This window comes from Ambystoma mexicanum, chromosome 10 (genome assembly GCF_040938575.1).
Source record: "Ambystoma mexicanum isolate Mex_15411 chromosome 10, UKY_AmexF1_1, whole genome shotgun sequence".
NCBI classification, from domain to species: Eukaryota; Metazoa; Chordata; class Amphibia; order Caudata; family Ambystomatidae; genus Ambystoma; species Ambystoma mexicanum.
Genome location: NC_090932.1, coordinates 801151370 through 801170425, shown reverse-complemented (window position 1 = coordinate 801170425; position 19056 = coordinate 801151370).

Genomic DNA, 19056 nt, shown 5'->3' with positions numbered 1-19056 from the left:
CAAAACTGGGGCTTTGGTGAACATTTGGGCACAAGACCCCATACATCTTAGGAATGGACTTTTAGAGTTAGTGTTGTATCTCTGTGGACCTGTAGTGCTGCATACTAATACTGCCTTCCTTTGCAGGGGTTTGTTATGTATTTTGCCCTACTCCAGCGATTGTATATATGTATATATGTGTCATCTATTAGCCACTGTGGTAATATTACAAGCTAGTAGTCATTTTCCATAGTGTTCTATGGCTATAAATAAATAGGTATTTTTATAACTGTTTGTCTAAGTGTGTTCCTTGACTTTTCACTGTGTGGATTCCTTGAGGGCCCCTTACCAGGCTCACCCTTACTGAGACTTAGCCTTGACCACTTACCTTAATTCCATGAACTGGTTTGGCTACAGCTCCCAGCGTTGTCCCTGTCACTAAACTCGGTTTGCCTCCTGTACATCTGTCCACCAGGCCAGAGTATAGAAATCCAGTCCTAACATAGATGAACAATGCGCAATGCACAGAAGGGTCAATCACATTCCATCTGTGCATTTGTCATCCCTGTGACAGTAGCATTTTTCATCGCTGATGCCCCGTATTTATTTCTATTCTTCAAATAGTGATGGAATCTCAATTGTTATTACTTTTTAAAACAGACATGGGGCAGTTTTGAGATAGCAGCATGTTCAGCATGCCTTTACTGCTCAGTCACAGCAATATCACAATTCCTTCCTACCCCCAGGCAACCCACAGGCACTAATGCTAACTACAGCATGCATTATTCCTACTGAGAATATATCAAGCCTTGCAGGGATTCCCTAAGCAGGCAATGCATTGAGAAACATAAAAGAATGGTAGGTAGGCAGAACACAATTGTTTAACAGCACAGACATGGACTGCACTGCTCAGATTGTATCTCCTGATTGCCTTTACCATGCTTTGTGGTTGGGCTCTGCGGAGGCCACTGGCCTGAGTTGGCAGGAATGCTGTATGGGTCTCTTCGAAATGGCTGCACACCCCTTGAGGACTTCCTAAATGCGAACACCCAGCTCCTCGCCTGACAATATAGTTGTCTTTTTCGCCACTTTCGTAGTTAGTTTGCAGTTGGTTTGTCTAGGACTCAGTTAATTGCCCATGGCATTATTCAGGAAAGAAGGTCACAAGCGGGCTTTGGCAGCACCCAAGCAACGCAGAGATAAGTGTAACAAGAGAGCAGGTGGAAGTGAGTCGGATGAGGGGCAGTGTGGCAGGATGAGCAGCCGTGTGGCGGGATGAGCAGCTGTGTGGCGGGATGAGCAGCTGTGTGGCGGGATGAGCAGCTGTGTGACAGGATGAGCAGCTGTGTGGCGGGATGAGCAGCTGTGTGGCGGGATGAGCAGCTGTGTGGCAGGATGAGCAGCTGTGTGGCGGGATGAGTAGCTGTGTGGCGGGATGAGCAGCTGTGTGGCAGGATGAGCAGCTGTGTGGCGGGATGAGCAGCTGTGTGGCAGGATGAGCAGCTGTGTGGCGGGATGAGCATCTGTGTGGCGGGATGAGCAGCTGTGTGGCGGGATGAGCAGCTGTGTGGCGGGATGAGCAGCTGTGTGGCAGGATGAGCATCTGTGTGGCGGGATGAGCAGCAGTGTGGCAGGATGAGCAGCAGTGTGGCAGCTCAGGGAGCATAGTCACAAGGACGCGCTTGGTAGTGTCAGAGCACTACAGACAGCAAACACGGTTGTTTTGGAATCATGTCTTTGTATAAGTGATAACGTCATTGTGGACTGTTTCATTTATGTTTTTTTAAAACCTTTATTTCGTTTTTGTCTTTTTAGTTTTGGCTAGTAGGTGGCACTAAAGCGTCACCTATAAGCCGGAACTACTGCACTAACGTACAGCTAAGGACAAATGAGAAATCAAGAGGGACGCAAAGCTTGAAGGTGTTGTTAGGTTATTTACCCACCCACCCATTGACTGCCTATGGTCTGCTAATCCCTATGGCCATGCCCACCCACTTCCTGCCCTTCCCTGCCCAAATTGAGCCAACTGTATTAAACATTGCCATCAAATTTGGTGCTCAAAGTGCCTGCCAGTGTTTTTTTTAAAGCAGTCCTCTGAGAGTTCATTACTTAATTGAAGCTGTAAATGAGCTTCTCGTGTAGTAAAAATGTCTTAACCTTGCCGACCTTCAGCCACGTGATTTATAAGCACTACGTGTGTTCTTCACTGAAGTACTGCTAAAAACGAGCATTGGGAAATCCAATAGTTTCGGCTTGTGTTTTATGTACTCTCAACAGTTTGCTTCCATCGATGGCCAGTTACTACCACTGCAGCAGTGCTTGGCAAACGCCTTTCCCATTTTTCTATTCTAATTCTGCTCAATCTCTCTGCTGCCTTCGACACAGTGAATCACCTCCTTCTTCTCTCTTCCTTCTGGTCTCCGGCCTTGTCTGGCTCTGTGCTCACCTGGTTTCAATCCTACCTTTCTAATTGCTCCTTTGCTGTACCTTGGGCTGGAAAGCTCCCCGGTTCCTTTCCCCTGAAGCACTGTGCTCCCCAGGGCTCTGTTCTTGGCCCATTTCTCTTTTCCCTCTGCACCTCCTCTCTTACCGATATTATCACCTTGTTTGGCCTTCAATGTCACTTCTGCATGGATGACTCCCAAATCTTTCTTTCTTTTTTCTTCCTTCTCTGACAGTATTCATTCTAATATTACTTTCTATCTTCTCTTTGTCCAGTCTTGGATGCATTCTCATTTCCTTCACCTAAATTCAGCCAAGACTGAAATTCAATGGGCCTCATCACGACCCTGGCGCTAAGTGGTTGACGGCGCCGTAAAAGGCTGCGGCGCCGTTAACCACTTAGCGCCTTACTACGAGGTCCCTTTGCGGGACCCGACCTTAACGGCTGGTCTAGACCAGTCGTTAAAGTAGTGACCCGCAAAGGGACCTTCGCGGTAAGTATGGTACCGCAATTTGCGGTACCGTACTTAGCGCTTTCGCCATTCCCATTATGCCCAATGGGGCAAAAATGGGAATGGGGAAGGGCCATGGGGAAATGGGGAAATACTGCCCCACCAACCTTGGACTGGGGCGGTATTTCCCCATTTCACCATGGCGGACACGTTACGATACTGGCACCAACCATGCTGCTAATAGTGCCATGGTTTAGCGCTGGTATCGTAATGAGGGCCAATGTGTTTCCTTTCTCCATCCCTTCGGCTTCTCCTCTGACTCCTCTCTTTCTTTTGCTTCACAAATTTCCAACACTGTACACACTTGTCGTCTCCAACTTTTCATTATTTTCAATCCTGTTCTTTTTTCAACTTTCAAGCCACTAAACTGCTTATCTCCTCTCTGGCCTTACCTCATCTCGATTACTGCTCTGCCCTACTGATTGGACTGACGGCCTATCGTCTTGCGCCTCTAAACTCCTCCATTCATACTCGCTTTTCTCTTTCCCCGTGTACTTCAATCTCCTCTTCTCTGGTCTCCCTTTCCTGGCTTTTTATTGAATCTTATCTTCTTTTTCATTTTCTCTGTATTGTTTTGACATGTCTTCTTGCCTCCTTAGTCTCATTATATGTCCCCTCCTGGTCCTTACTATCCCATTCCCTCATTCTTCTTACAGTCACTAAACCCCATGTTCATAGTTTCGTTTTTGCTCCTTTCCTCACTTGCTCCCAAGTTTTGGGATTCTCTTTCTTTCTCTATTTGCTCTTCTTTTTTTTGCTCCACTTTAAAAATGTCCTTCCTCTCACACTCATTCCCCCCCCCACCCGTCTTGGTAATTGTTTGTTTTTGCCTAATCATTGTACCTTATTATCTTGTATAGCGCTTTGACGAAAGTGTTTTGTAAATTCAATAAATTAAATGAAAGACTTGATGGACACACCGGAATTAGAGACTGTGACATTCCTTTTGCACTCAGATCCTTGCAGTGGATACCCCTGTCTAGCACTCACAATGAAAAACAAAGTGATGCGTGAAAGGTTTAGAGTGTTAGAACCATCAACACCACAGCTTTATAGCGCATCTTGCAAAAGGGGACCAGCCATATGCAAATCAGTATTGCTACTGCCCCCAATGTGAGCAGTCCAGCTCGAAATGCTAGGCCACATTTCCTGTGCATGGGCACAAAATCGACCCCAGAGATTGGTTTCCTTGTGGTCTAATACAGAAGTGATGTGACCTAGCAGTTTGGGTTGGAGTGCCCCTTTTGGAATGGGACCGGATCTGACTTCATATGGTATTTCCCTTCCAGTACTGGCATGGCAGTCTGAAAAACAGTGGCCTGGGGGGTTACTTAGAGCAATTGCCAGTATTTAAGATTATATCATATAATTCCACCCATCAACTTTCAATGTTGCAATTGTCACCCCCAACTGGGATGGGTATGCTCAGGTGTGAGACCTGAGCCTGCTTTGCCTAGAGAGCCAAGCTATCCCACACTGCTGATGCTGGATGAGGCTAAAACACGTTTGAGGTTGCTTGTGGCCTTGTTCAGAAGGGAAGTGACCTAGAGGGATGGATTGATAAGTGTGGAAGCCCTAGGTTTTTTAATTATATAATAATGCAATTAATTCCTCTCAGAAATGGTAGTCTGAAAATCAGACCACCTTTTCATGAAGCTACATGCAAAAAGCATACTACACACATGGGCACTGCTGCATTAGTCTCCGGATCTGCAACACATACCCTTCAGTCGCAGATCACTTCTACTCTGCTTGCTTTCCCTCTGTTTTGAAAACAGCAATGGGTATGCCTCTCCTAAAAAAGCAAGGGGCCGACCCGAACCTACCGGCTAACTTTTTCCATGTGTCTGTCCTTCCGTGCTACTCGAAAATGCTTGAAAGGGTTGTGTTTACCAATTTCTTAGACATCCACAACCTTTGAGACCCCTTACAAGCAGGTTTCCGCTCCTTTCACTCCACGGAAACTGCTCTCATGAATGTGTCCAACTTCATCACCTCTGCTAAGCACTCCAACCTATCCTCTGTCCTAATTCTCCTTGACCTGTCTGCTGCCTTTGACACTGTCGACCACTCTGATCTCCTTAATACTCTCTGTCTTCTTGGAACTTGCGATCAAGCCCATCTCTGGATTGAATCCTACCATGCACCTTGCCAATTCTCTGTCTTCTGTAGCAACAACACCTCTCAATTCATTCTTCTAACTGTTGGTGTGCCACAAGGCCTTGTCTTGGGTTCATTGCTCTTTACACTCTACACCTCTGTTCATGGGGTACTAATCTCCTCCTTTGGGTTCTCGTACCAACTCTTCACAGATGACAACCAAATCAACTTAACTTCTCCTGAACTCATCTCTGATCTCTCTACCAAAATTTCCAACTGTCTCTCTGCCATTAAATATTGGATGGCTTTGCACTATCTGATGTTAAACTATACCAAAACAGAGATGTTCTACTTCCCTGCCAAAAACTCTCCCTCATCTCTTCCTCTGCCTATACAGTTCCCACCTGACACTCTCCCCTTCTCTTATTCAGCTAGAAACCTCAGTGTCATCTATGACCCTTCTCACACATCTCCAAAACTGGAACAGAAGCTCGCCTAAACCATCTAAATATTAGCAAAATCAGGCACCTTCTTCCATTAAACACCATCAAGCATCTCCTAAACACTCTTGTCTTCTCTAAACTGGACTACTGTGCCAGCATCCTCATTGGTCTCCCCAACTATACCTCCTGTCTTCTGGACAAGATCATTACCTTTGCAACCAGGACTCTCTTTGAACTTCCTCACTTCAACCCCTACCTCCTCGTACCATCACCAGGCTGGATGGCTGACATTGAAAAACAGGGCCAGATTGAAATTTCTTCTCCTGGTTCACAAATCTATCCCATTAAGATACCCCTGTATCTATCTAGCTCTATAAACCTTCTCGTAATCTCCGCCCTGTTTCCTTGATTACCCCTGTGGCTCCTCGTCCTCCCTGCACTTACTTTCGCTTCTGCAATTTCTCTCTTCTTGCTGCACTTGCATGGAATTCTCTTCCCCCGAACATCCGAGAAACAGTCCAAATGGATTCATTCAAAACCAAAGTAAAAGCCTACCTACTCCCTCCTGAATTACCCTCTTATTCAACCTTTTATCTGCCTAACATTTTTCTCTCGCCTTTAACCTGCCTCTGTCCCTCACTTTCTCTGCCTCAACTCTAGCTCTTGACCCATGATGGCCACATCTCGAGCAGAGCTGGCTGTAATGTCTACCTCCACTTAAAAATGTCCAATGTTGGTTGTCCTTAATATATGTATGTCCACTTACATATTGTCCCTGGTGACTGTTGCATTTTCTCCCCTCCACAACCTGGTCAAAATGTCCCTCAAACTCACCCCATTGTAAGAAGCTCACTGCTTCCTGTCAAATCTGAATCCCAATCTAGTGTATGTTCTTTTTTGATCAAAGGAGCATTGTTCCTCCTGTATATATGAATACATAAAATAAATAAACATGTGACATGTTTGACAGCCTGCATTTACCTTCTGCACCTCTAATCTAAAACATAAGAATTGCAAGACTACCTGTCTGGTGGTAGGGTAACCTCTAACAATAAGCCAACCTTGTGTTAGGTATGGTGACTGATAATGCACACAATTATTAAACTCACATCACATTGCTATCATACTCATGCCAAGCCTGTGAGCTCAGGCCAGCTATGGAAATGATATGTGGATTCATGGCCAGACTGACTGCCTTTGCTTCAGCAAGTGAGACAAAAGGTGGTAAGGCTGTCTCTTTTGATTCTCTGGGAAGATGGTTAATGTCTCCCCTTAGCACGGGAACTCTCAGCATGAGAGCCCCCAGGAACCAGACTTCAAAGAGGCACAAGCATAACAAAGGCCTGCATCAGATTAGGGTGTTGCATACCAAAAGGCCTTTAAAGCTGCAGTCTTGGGAAGGTAGAATACTCTGAAAGGGCAGCAGTGACTGGATGAAGTGTTTCACCATCTTAATTTTCTCTGGGCTTTCCTTACTTTCTTTTTTCTCCACTTTTTGCAAAGAAGAGCACTTTGGGTATGATGCAGGAAGGCAACAGTCACTTTTCACGGCGGCAGGGACTGGACCCCTTAAAGAAAGCTTGCTTTGATCCAATCCCCTGGGGAATTTTACCTGAATAGGGAAGGGGTCTCAGATGACTTCCTTGAGTCATTTTCGCCTTGAAGACAGGAAGAATTAATTGGACATGTATTGAGAGTGTAGTCTATTCCAATGTCCTCCACTCGTGAGCTGAAGATAGAGTGGTTCTAAAATACAGGTGAGCTCTGTCCCCTAACCATCCCCACGGAACATTGGGATGACTGCTGTTGGACAAAGGCCTACACTTTGCCAGATGTACTGGTAACTATGCTCCTCACCGGAGGTGCAGAACTTTTGCCAGTACTAGCTAAGCTCTCTGGACTGGGAGTGAGCAGGAAAAGAACTCACCTTGTTCTGAGCCCCTGGATTGGTAATTGCAGCATCAAAGAAGTCAAAGCATCTGAATTCATGCGCTCTGCCCTTCAAACCATCATGAGCTGGCTGTGTTCGATGTAATTGAATGATTCAGGAACCAAGGTTCTGCTTTTGGCACGATCTTTGAACCTCACACCGCTATTTTGCTTGCTGCTGCATCGTGCCAGCAGAGTCCATCACTCCTCCAGCTCAAATAATAAGCTCTTCGCTGCAGAAATCCTCAAATCGCTGCGTCTTCGAACAGAAAATAGAATAACCTGGATCCTTGCATCTAATTAACTCAGACCTCGACTCGAACTGCTGGAAGTATTGTTTCACTCGACGACTCCACCCAGTGATACCTATTTCATCAAGCCAGAACGACCGTCAAACTAACCTGATATACTCTTCAAATCACACAGTCCTGAAGCTGCATCGCATTGCATGGAGCTTCACATAAAACCTGGCACACGGCCTGGATCACTGCTACTCTCTATGTTTGAAAGTGGTTTGGCCTGCACGCAGAGTGCTGAGAAATCCCCGTTTGATGCTGTCGAACCACTAAACATTTGAGAAGCCCCAACTCACCAGTCCATTTTTGGGTTCATAGTAACTGCCAAGACACCCTTTTTTGCACCTTTGTCTCAAAGGCCTATCCTTTACGAGTGACATTGTTGCAATGTTGTGTTCTTCACCCCTGCTACAGTACCCAGATTGCCTTCATATCCATGTTCTGCATTTTCAATGTTCTTTCCACAGGGGTTGATTTTTGCTAGTGTTTTTTATAGTCAGTTATTTGCATAGTGGTGTGTTTAATTGAAGCATATATGTTTATATAGAACCCTGATTGAACATTCCTTTATTTTGCAGTCTTTACTACTATTTTGGTTTGCTTCTATTATCATATTCACACCCCTCTTGAGAGCATAGCCTGTCCTTAGCCCATGTTTCCACAAAAGATGTAAGAGGTATATCTTTTGACTGTGCCTGTTTTACCTTTATGATTGGGATTACTGTTGGTTTGTAGTAGTCTGAGGCTGAGAAGGCGATTGTTAAAATTATCATCCCTGTGCTCCTGCAAAGCAGTAGTAATTTCTTCGCACCAGCAGTTCTGGTTGGATTACCCCTTTTGGGGTGGGACCAGGCCTTATTTGCATATGGTCTTTCCTCTTCTGATGGTCCATGCCCTAACCGCAGTAGAATGCACTTCTTCGATCAGATTCCATAGCCGAGAGACTCAGGGCTGACATCACTAAAGAGAAGATATTTGCTGGTGCTATCCTGGATGGCGGCGGCAGGCTGGGATTCTTATGGGAAGCTACTTGTCTTTGGAGTGCTTTGGAGGACCCTGCCGAATACCAAAACACAGCCTAGACACAATGGCTACTATCCACCAGACAGTGAGAGTACTTGGGAGTACCACAAGCATTGCTCAACTATTGCTCTGATAACAAGGGCCCCAGATGTTTGTCTTATGGCTTGGATGGGTGCAGAGGTATTCCCCAGTGTAATCCCGCTTCCCGTTACATATAGCCTGAGCATTAAATAACATTGCTACACCCTTTCATATCACCATTTCCAGTAGTAGAGCATGGGGTGTCATCTCTCTGATGTTCAAATTCTATGCATTGTCTTTCGTTAGTACCAGGGTGTAAAGAAGCAGACATACACATCTGCAGCAGTTCCTACCCCCCTTGCTCCCCTGTATTGGTGCCATGAGATAATGCCCTGGCTAACACCAGCTTTTGTACCAATACTGCAGCGAGTATTTGGACGAAGGTATCCATTAAGACAACCATATAGAATGTACTCTCGAGTATCCATTAAGACAACCTTATAGAATGTACCCTTGAGTTGATGACAGTCTGCAGGAGGGACTCCCTGAAGGAATATGAGAAAGCGCTAAGAAAATGGACTGATGAAATCATAAGACAGTGTGCACAACATCCTGAAATACTGAATGAAGACAATGTATGTATCGCAGAGGAGAAATGACGATGTAAAGAATCAAGTGAACCTTATAGTGTAAAAGAAGAACATTACACAGTAAAAAGTGCTGCAGAAATCAGAAGTATACCCTTGTACAGAAACTGGACATTGGTATCATGAAATAATAAGCCAAAAAATCATGGAGAGAAAATGGAAGGCTGTGTTGCAGTAGAATAGCAGGTTATTGGAGCTGCGTTGAGAGGCCCTCTGGCCTGAAGTCAAGAACTGAGAAGTCAAGGTCAGCTATCTACGCTGAAGAGGAACATGTGTGCAGAGGATGAATCCTCTCACGTTAAGGTGCAAGAAAGAATACAAAGGTTGTCAAGTCTTAATTCATTTAAAACATGTAAAAGCCTGCACAATTAACAGAATCGTGGGCTCTTGTCGAGTCGAGGATGGAAATAGGGCTTGAACTTTGAGTTTCAGACATGATAGCGAGTGCCCTAACACCCATTGCATTCTCAGGACAAGAATACTCTACAAGCCCAAGTACAAAGAGAATTTCAGGCAGAAGGCATGGGTGATGAGAATGTTGGGCTAATTGGGTGGTACGCAGCCTCATGTCTTATCTACTTGCACCTGGGTCTTGGCTTACATGCTGCTAATTGAACCGAATGTTTCAGACATGACGCAGTCATGCCAAATCAATTGTATTAGTCTGTATAACAAAGGACCTTATAGCTTGAGAAACCAATGAAACACTGTGTAACTGATTTTCCTTAAATGACACGTATGAAGAGGTAGGTAGAAGTTGCCCACCTAATATTGGAAAGCCAATAACAAACCTAGCTCCTATATGATTGTATATCTAGATGTGTCCCTTACCCAATCCCAACCCTTGATAGGTTGTTCACTATTGCCACGTAGCATGATGCCATTCCGACGCATAAAGAACTGTATAATTGTATTTTTTGTGGAAATCGCGGAGAATGAGTGTGTTGATGATCATTCTAGACTCCCTGTTTTAGATCATTGCTAATAAAACAGCAACTTGCCATATTCTTGAGTTTGTCTGGTTATTTGGACTAAGAATGATTCTGGTGTAATCCCGTCCAGTAACAGATGCAAGGTCCAAGGGTCATAAACCCATGTGGTAGTGGTGCGGATGGGTTCCATCTAAACTAGTTTGACTTCAGAGTTTCGGGTGATCGGGCATCTTCCACCATTAACCTGAGATGGTGGGCAGGTCCCTCTTTGAAGAAATCTCTGCTCGGTTTCCATGGGCGCTCCATGGACGGAAGGCTGAGTGGTCGGACTGAAGGAGGAGTCCATACCGAAGGCCTCGACTCAATTAAACGGATGTAAGTAGACTAAGGTAAATGACAATATAAAGGGGCGGGATTGGATATTTCATGGAAATAAGCGGGTAATGGGAAATTTTGGGTGGATAAAGGAACACCTATGTAATCCTATTTCAAGGAAGATACAAGAAGACATCTCAAATTCCAGTCAGAATATTAAGCGAGAGAATACACAAGGTCAGGACCATGGAAGGTGACTTGGGTAATATAATTGGAGGCGTAGAAAGAATACCTCTTACTATAAATGATTACAGGGAAAAGAGAAGGTGATCACAGGGGTTGTTAATGTGTATTGTGTTATTATTGTGATTGTTATTTTATGTATGAAGTTCTGAGAAGTGCTAAATTGTGAAATTTGGATGTGAAGGTGGTTTGAGTTAAGTGTAGTAAATGATTGGTGCCAGTCAGAAGACAGATAGGTTGTTAAGACAAAAGATTGATGGTGCTTGCTCATGTTTATTGTTTTTTGGATTAAAAGAGTTGAGCAATAAGCTTTTGAGATAAATAGAGTTTTATTAAACATAACAAGGTAACGATCTGGTAAGTATCAACAGTTAGTTGTGACTTGTCATTATGGAGTACACTCCTCTTATGCACCTTTATAAAAACATTACCACGACATGTCCCTAAACTCAAACAGTACAGTGCAGAATGGGTAAAGGGCACAGCTGATAAAAGGTTCATGCCATGGCCACAAGGGGGATCATTGTCAAAAGCAGTATTACAACACATGACCACATATGTGCAAACTGCGTACACAGGAAATAAATTAAAGAAAAGACTGCCAGTTTTAGAACTCTGGAAAATGTATCAAGAGGAGAAAGAGGACCAGCCACAGGAAGAGTGGATGCTTAATCAGCATAAGGGGGAGGGCATTGAGCCCTCAGCTCCTCTTACTCCATCTAAAACTAAGAATGTAGATGCAGAAGAGACAGGATTTTATCTCTTAAAATAATGAAAAGCAGCAGCGGGTTATAGTAACCCGACATATGCACCCCCCGCTTATAGTAGCAATGACAGCCCAGAAAAGAGCAAAAAGAAGGAAGATGTGTGTAAGTTCATATGAGATAAAGAAGAACAAGCAAGAGATCAAATATATTAACAGGTATAGATAAAGAAATTAAAAGATGGAAAGGAGAAAAGGATAGGGATAATGAGGTAACACTTGTACAGAACAAATGGATGGGAGGACAGATATTACTCAAGTTAGATGGGAAAAGCATAGAGGAAGTTAGGCAAACGGAAGACAAAGACGAGGCAGAAAAGAAGGATAGGGAACGAGAAAAGCAATTGAGGGAGGATGAGCAAGGAAGGAAAAGCAGGGAACGACAGGAAAAGATATATAGATAAGAACCAGAGAAAGACAAAAAGCGGGCAGAGGAACAAAGAAAGTATGACAGTTGGAAGAAAGAAATAGAAGAAAGGGATAGGAGAGAAAGAAAGAGAGAAGAAGAAGGGGCACAACGAGTGAAGGAAAAAAGATTACAGAGAACAATAACGAAGAGAAGAAGAAGAACAAAGAGAATAAATAAGAAGGGAAGCACGAAAGCAAGAAGAAAAGAGGGCACGAAGGAATGTGAGATAGCAAAGGGAAGTGGAAGAAGGAATAAAACAGAATAGAAGGTGGCAAGGTTTTGACGCCAGTTTTGTTCTTAGGGTTCCATGGGTTAATGACATCATATTGTTCAACCTTCCTCATTTCCAAAATGTTCTCCATGTCTGTTTGCATAATTTTCAGGTGCGTTTTGCTGCCGTTTTATAAATTAGGGTCGCATTCTGGTCCGTTCCGGGTACTTTTCTGTGTTAAAATGTAGATTTTGGGCAGTAATGGGTTAATGACAGCACATTGTGCAACCTTTCTAATTTCCACAATGTTCTTCATGTGTGTTTGCATCATTTCCAGGTGAGTTTTTCTGCTGTTTTATATATTAGGGTAGCGTTCCAGCCCGTTCCGCGTACTTATTCGTGTGAAAATGTAGATTTTGGGCAGTAATGGATTATTTACAGCACATTGTTCAACCTTCTTCATTTCCAAAATGTTCTTTATGTGTGTTTGCATCATTTTCAGGTGAGGTTTGCTGTCATTTAATATATTAGGGTAGCATTCCGGCCCATTCTAGGTACTTTTTGTGTTAAACTGTACATTTTGGGCAGTAATTGGTTAATGACAGCACATTGTTCTACCTTCCTCATTTGCAAAATGTTCTTCTTGTGTGTTTGCATCCTTGTCAGGTGAGTTTTGCTGCTGTTTTACATATTAGGGTAACGTTCCAGCCTGTTCCTGGTACTTTTCTGTGTTAAAATGTAGATTTTGGGCAGTAATTGGTTAATGATAGCACATTGTTCAACTTTCCTCATTTCTAAAATGTTCTTTATGTGTATTTGCATCCTTGTCAGGTGAGTTTTGTTGCCCTTTTATATATTAGAGTAGCGTTCCGGCCCGTTCCGAGTACTTTTTCGTGTCAAAATGTGGTTTTTGGGCAGTAATGGGTTAATGACAGCACATTGTTCAACCTTCTTCATTTCCAAAATGTTCTTTATGTGTGTTTGCATCATTTTCAGGTGAGGTTTGCTGTCATTTAATATATTAGGGTAGCATTCCGGCCCATTCTAGGTACTTTTTGTGTTAAACTGTACATTTTGGGCAGTAATTGGTTAATGACAGCACATTGTTCTACCTTCCTCATTTGCAAAATGTTCTTCTTGTGTGTTTGCATCCTTGTCAGGTGAGTTTTGCTGCTGTTTTACATATTAGGGTAACGTTCCAGCCTGTTCCTGGTACTTTTCTGTGTTAAAATGTAGATTTTGGGCAGTAATTGGTTAATGATAGCACATTGTTCAACTTTCCTCATTTCTAAAATGTTCTTTATGTGTATTTGCATCCTTGTCAGGTGAGTTTTGTTGCCCTTTTATATATTAGGGTAGCGTTCCGGCCCGTTCCGAGTACTTTTTCGTGTCAAAATGTAGTTTTTGGGCAGTAATGGGTTAATGACAGCACATTGTTCAACCTTCCTCATTTCCAAAATGTTCTTCATTTGTGTTTGCATCATTTTCAGGTGAGGTTTGCTGCCCTTTTATATATTAGGGTAGCGTTCCGGCCCGTTCCAAGTACTTTTTCGTGTCAAAATGTAGATTTTGGGCAGTAATGGGTTAATGACAGCACATTGTTCAACCATCCTCATTTCCAAAATGTTCTTCATGTGTGTTTGCATCATTTTCAGGTGAGTTTTGCTGCCGTTTAATATATTAGGGTAGCGTTCTGGCCCCTTTTGGGTACTTGTTTCTGTTAACATGTAAATTTCGGGCAGTAAGGGGTTAATGATATCACATTGTTCAGCCTTCCTCTTTCGAAAATGTTCTTCATGTGTGTTTGCATCATTTTCAGGTGTTTTGTTTTGTATATTAAGGTACCCTTTAGTCCCATTCCGGCCTGTTCCGGGTTTTACACCATTCGGGTATTTCCATGGCGGTTAGATGGGAGTGGTCTGGAGATGAGAGCTTTCAGGTAAGTAGGTAAGAGTGCGGGGGGGGGGAGCTTGGGTAGGGTAGAGACAGAGCGTATAAAATTCAGCTGTGGCCTGGCGGCACGATTTGGGGAGGAAGAGGATGTGGCGTAAGGGGCTGATCAAAAAGTGGTGGGCAACAAGGGGGAGGGGGCTAGGGAGTGAACACTGGCAGTTACTTTGGGATTTCGCCTCCTTTACAGGCCTCCTGATTGTCCAATTGCTCTCCTTCGGGTGCAAATATGAGATAAACGAACTAAAGTGCCTCAGATGTTACTACACAGTCGTGTAATAACAATCTACAATGTTCTTATGGAATAATAATATCATGCTTCTACAAAGCACTTCATGCTGGATTCGTGAAGTTTCTACACACTGTAATAAAGGGTATAATTAACCAATGTAATGAACTTAATTTTAGGATAAAAAAGGTCGTTTGTCAAAGCAGGAATGTAAGACTGTGCCCTGCAGACTGAACACAGTTTGGTGGGTGAGTGCTTAATTCACTTAGCTGCTTTACCAAGTAGTTCAGCATCTGCTATTACACTTCATATATTTAGAATTAGTCACAAGAATTCCACAGTTCCCCTGATTATTATAACGTGCATCAATGAAAAGCCTAGAACCTCTTTACAAGCATTTTAAAAAAATGATATAATCGATAATGTGCATTATGAACCAATAACATGAACTTGGACTACGGTGAAATTTACAAACTCCAACTTTCAGCCTTGAGGTTTATTTTCATGCCACCAGAAACCATCAATGGCAATAGCAAAAGTGGCCCGTAATACACAGTTACCATTATGCATTATATAATATTGTATTTCTGACTATGGGCCTCATTTCAAGTTTGGCAGTATTCCGGTGGTAAATCATCTGAAATACCATCGAACGGAATTACTGTTACCGCCACTTGGTCCGGCGGATTTACCACGAGATTATAAGTGGTGGTAGACAGTAAAAGTCTAATATCCTCCAAAAAACAAAGTGGATCCACTTTGTTAGGAAAGGCGCTTCTCAGTTGGCCCCAATAAATGGTTGCTGTTTGTTGGATAAATGCTCATAGTAACAAAAACTTTAAATGAATGTGAGACAGAAAATGTTTAATGCACATTTCTGAATTGTTGGATGAAAATCTCCTTAATAGATAACACATAGAGCATCCATCGAAAATTGTCCATAATACTATGGTGTTAGTGCCAATGCATTTCGGTGAAAACCTTCATCAGGGCAGTATTACAGCTCAACATAATACATTGTATATTTATTCTTCATAGGGTCTCTGAACGCCTGGTAAACCTCGTCCCTTGTTAGCAAAACGTAAAAATCTGACGGTTTGTAAGACGATTCACCCGCAAGTGCAGCGTCCAACCGTCAGAGACCCTATGAAGAATAAATATACAATGTATTATGTTGAGCTGTAATACTGCCCTGATGAAGGTTTTCACCGAAATGCATTGGCACTAACACCATAGTATTATGGACAATTTTCGATGGATGCTCTATGTGTTATCTATTAAGGAGATTTTCATCCAACAATTCAGAAATGTGCATTAAACATTTTCTGTCTCACATTCATTTAAAGTTTTTGTTACTATGAGCATTTATCCAACAAACAGCAACCATTTATTGGGGCCAACTGAGAAGCGCCTTTCCTAACAAAGTGGATCCACTTTGTTTTTTGGAGGATATTGGTTTGAATAGATCCCGGTGCTATGGGATCCTTTATGGACTGGCTGCTCCAGGCTAAAGTATCTATATAGATTTTCTTTTAATAGAGGTATAGACATTTCTTACTACCAAGTGGTGCCCTCCTCTCTTTCCTTTTTCCTTAGACAGTAAAAGTCTCCCATTTTTTTTAGAGCCTATAGTACTCCATTGGGATTTTGGTGGAATTATAGCTGGTGGTAATTGCACCAGCGGTAATTCCACTGGCAGTTATTCAGACCATTTTGCTGGAGGAAAATCCTCCACCTCACCACCAAATCTATAGTACGGTGGTGCGGTAATGCAGTGGTAACCAAAGTTACTACTGCTTTACCACCATTTGTTCCCACACCAATGTACTTGTAATGTTTATTATGCAATAAGCAGTGACTTCCGAAACCATATTTAAGGGAGATGATGTCAAAGCCATTCATATTTTAAGGGTATGATTTAAAGCCCGTAAATTGTGAAATCTTGGTTTTGCTGGATTTAACGCTGGTGGAATTACAGAGCGGTACATCTGACGATTATGGGAGGAAAAGTGGCAGATTCACCGGCAGCTTGTTGCACGAGGTAAATTCTCCACTTTACCTAAATAAATCGGCAAATTTACCATGAAGTAATTCCACCAGTGGTAAATCTGCCAAAAATACCCATGCTGACCTAGGGACTCCAGACATGGGGAATTGCCACCACTTGTAATCCTGTGGTAACTCCAAGGACCAAGTGTCAGTAAGGGTAATTGAATTTGGCAATATTTCATCAGATTTACTGCCAGAATGCCGCCATACTCGTAATGAGGTTGAATATTGTGTTGAAAGTATGGCAATGGGCCTCATACAAGGTTTGATGGTATCCCACCGGTAAATCCAGTGGGATACCACCAACCGGTAATGCTATCACCGCCATTTGGTCTGCCAGAATTACCAGGCGATTCCAAGTGGCAGTAACTGCAAACTGCCATTTTTGGTGGATGGGTGCTGGAATTACGGGTAGCTCAGAACTGCAGATAAATACAGCCACCCCAGCACCAAGCTGGCACTCTGCTGATGCGGTAACATGCCGGTAAACAGAATTATCAGCACGTTTGTACCACACCCGCAGAGTTGTAATGAGGCCCAATAAATTTGGACACTCCAAACAAACTATAATATTAGCTTTTCATGCAAGTTCCTGTTCATTGCAGTACAGTGCATTGTTAGCTGGCTATTGTAGAGAACAGCTGTGAATCAATTGAGTCAATAGGCCTCATTACGAGGTGGGCAGTAAGCGATTACTGGCACCGGTAAGGGCACCAGTGCCGGTAATCCCTTACCGCCATACTACGAGTTCCCTTTGCCGGCCCTTCCTTAACGCCTGTTTTTATCAGGCGTTAAGGACGGGACCCGCAAAGGGACTCTAGAGCTAATAACGGTTCCGCAATTTGCGGTACCGTTATTAGCACCTTCCCCATTCCCATTGAGCCCTATTTGGGCTCAATGGGAATGGGGAATGGCCCTGGTGAGTGGGGAATTACCGGTCCCGCCAACCTTGGAATGGACCGGTAATTGCTCCATTCACCAGGGCGGAGTCGGAACGAGTTTGGAGGCAGCCATGGCGCTAATAGCACCATGGCTACCTCAAACCTCGTAATGAGGCCCAATATCCTTTGTTCAACATGCAGCCTGAACTCACAAGAAACGTAAAAGAGCCATAACCATAAACATTCAGTGCCTTCTGCTGTTCATTGTAGCATGCAAAGAGGAACTGTGGAAATCCACTAACCCGGTGGAGCTAAATTACTTTAAAGTCCTTATTTTAAAAATCGGACACGGTCTCTGATAAACCACCTGCTCACTAACCTAGACGGTCCAAGTACTTATTAGTAATCTTCCTTGCTCCAAATCTAAGTCTTCCTTTCCGTATTGTATACTCCAGGAGGTGAGTCCTCCACACGGAGACGGGCAAAGTCACTTGCTGCATAAGTAAAAATAAACATTATTTCCAAATACTTTTGTTGTTTATTCTATTATAATTTTTTTTTATCTGGGCACCATACCTGCTGCAGAGTACCAAGCCTCTAAGGGCTAACCAGGGTTTTCTGTTTTAAATACCACGCATTGTTGCAAAACCGCAAAGGGTAGTGAAGGGGGAGGTATCTCAGCAGCCATGGTGCGGGAAGGCTTTGATTTGCAGTCATGATGATTACTGGTAAGTAACAAGACCATTAACTCCACGTCCAGCTTTTTAATCACAGTCCATACTCTAAGAGACCACATCAGGCGGTGCTTCTATTCTAACCATATTAGAAATGTGACCAAAACCCACACCTGCAGGCATTGCTATGGCATTAGCACTTTGCAAAGCCATTAATCTTTTCTCAAGATGCAACACCACACTACTGTCACTGGACTAAGACTCTATAACAGTGCTAATTGTGTCTGGAAGAGCGATGGGGACCAGCTAGTATGCAACTGCATTAAAGTAAAGACTCTGGCCCTCATTATGAGTTTGCCAGCAACCCGCCTGTACTACAATCGGGTCACCAGCAAACTCGCGTCCGATATCCCGGCGTTACTAGGATATTATGGGTGCCGGCAATGGCAGCAAGTTCCCATTCCAAGGACTCCATGGGATGGGAACTACTGAATCATTTCTCTGCCGGTAGGGGCCTGAGCTCCCAGCAGGTCAGGCCTGCCAGTAGTTCACTAGCCCTGCATGCAGACCCGAAGACTCAGAGTGAACCGGTCCGTTAAAGATGTCAGAGCTGGTAGAACCAGCATTTATTCTGCCATTTTTACCAGACTGGCTCATGCATAATGAGACCCACTGAAGCGAAGACACTTCTTGCGGCACCACCTGGAATCTGAACAATAAGCCAGTGCTGTGACATGCCAAAACGTAAGTATTCTGTTTGGGGGTAGGAAGTGAGGCAACTCAGAAACTAAGCAGTTCATTGTAGTCGTTGAAAAGGAGTCTTTCTTAAAAGTAGTAGGCAGGATGCCAAAGGCAGACTCTTTGGGGGTATATATACCACTTCGGGACTTCGCCATGGGTGTATCTTGGCCCCATGCCTTAACATGGTCAGGAATGAGACATACCTCCTTTGCCTTTTGTGGTAATGTGGGCTGAGGTAAGACTGTACTCTTAAGAGGGGTATGAATG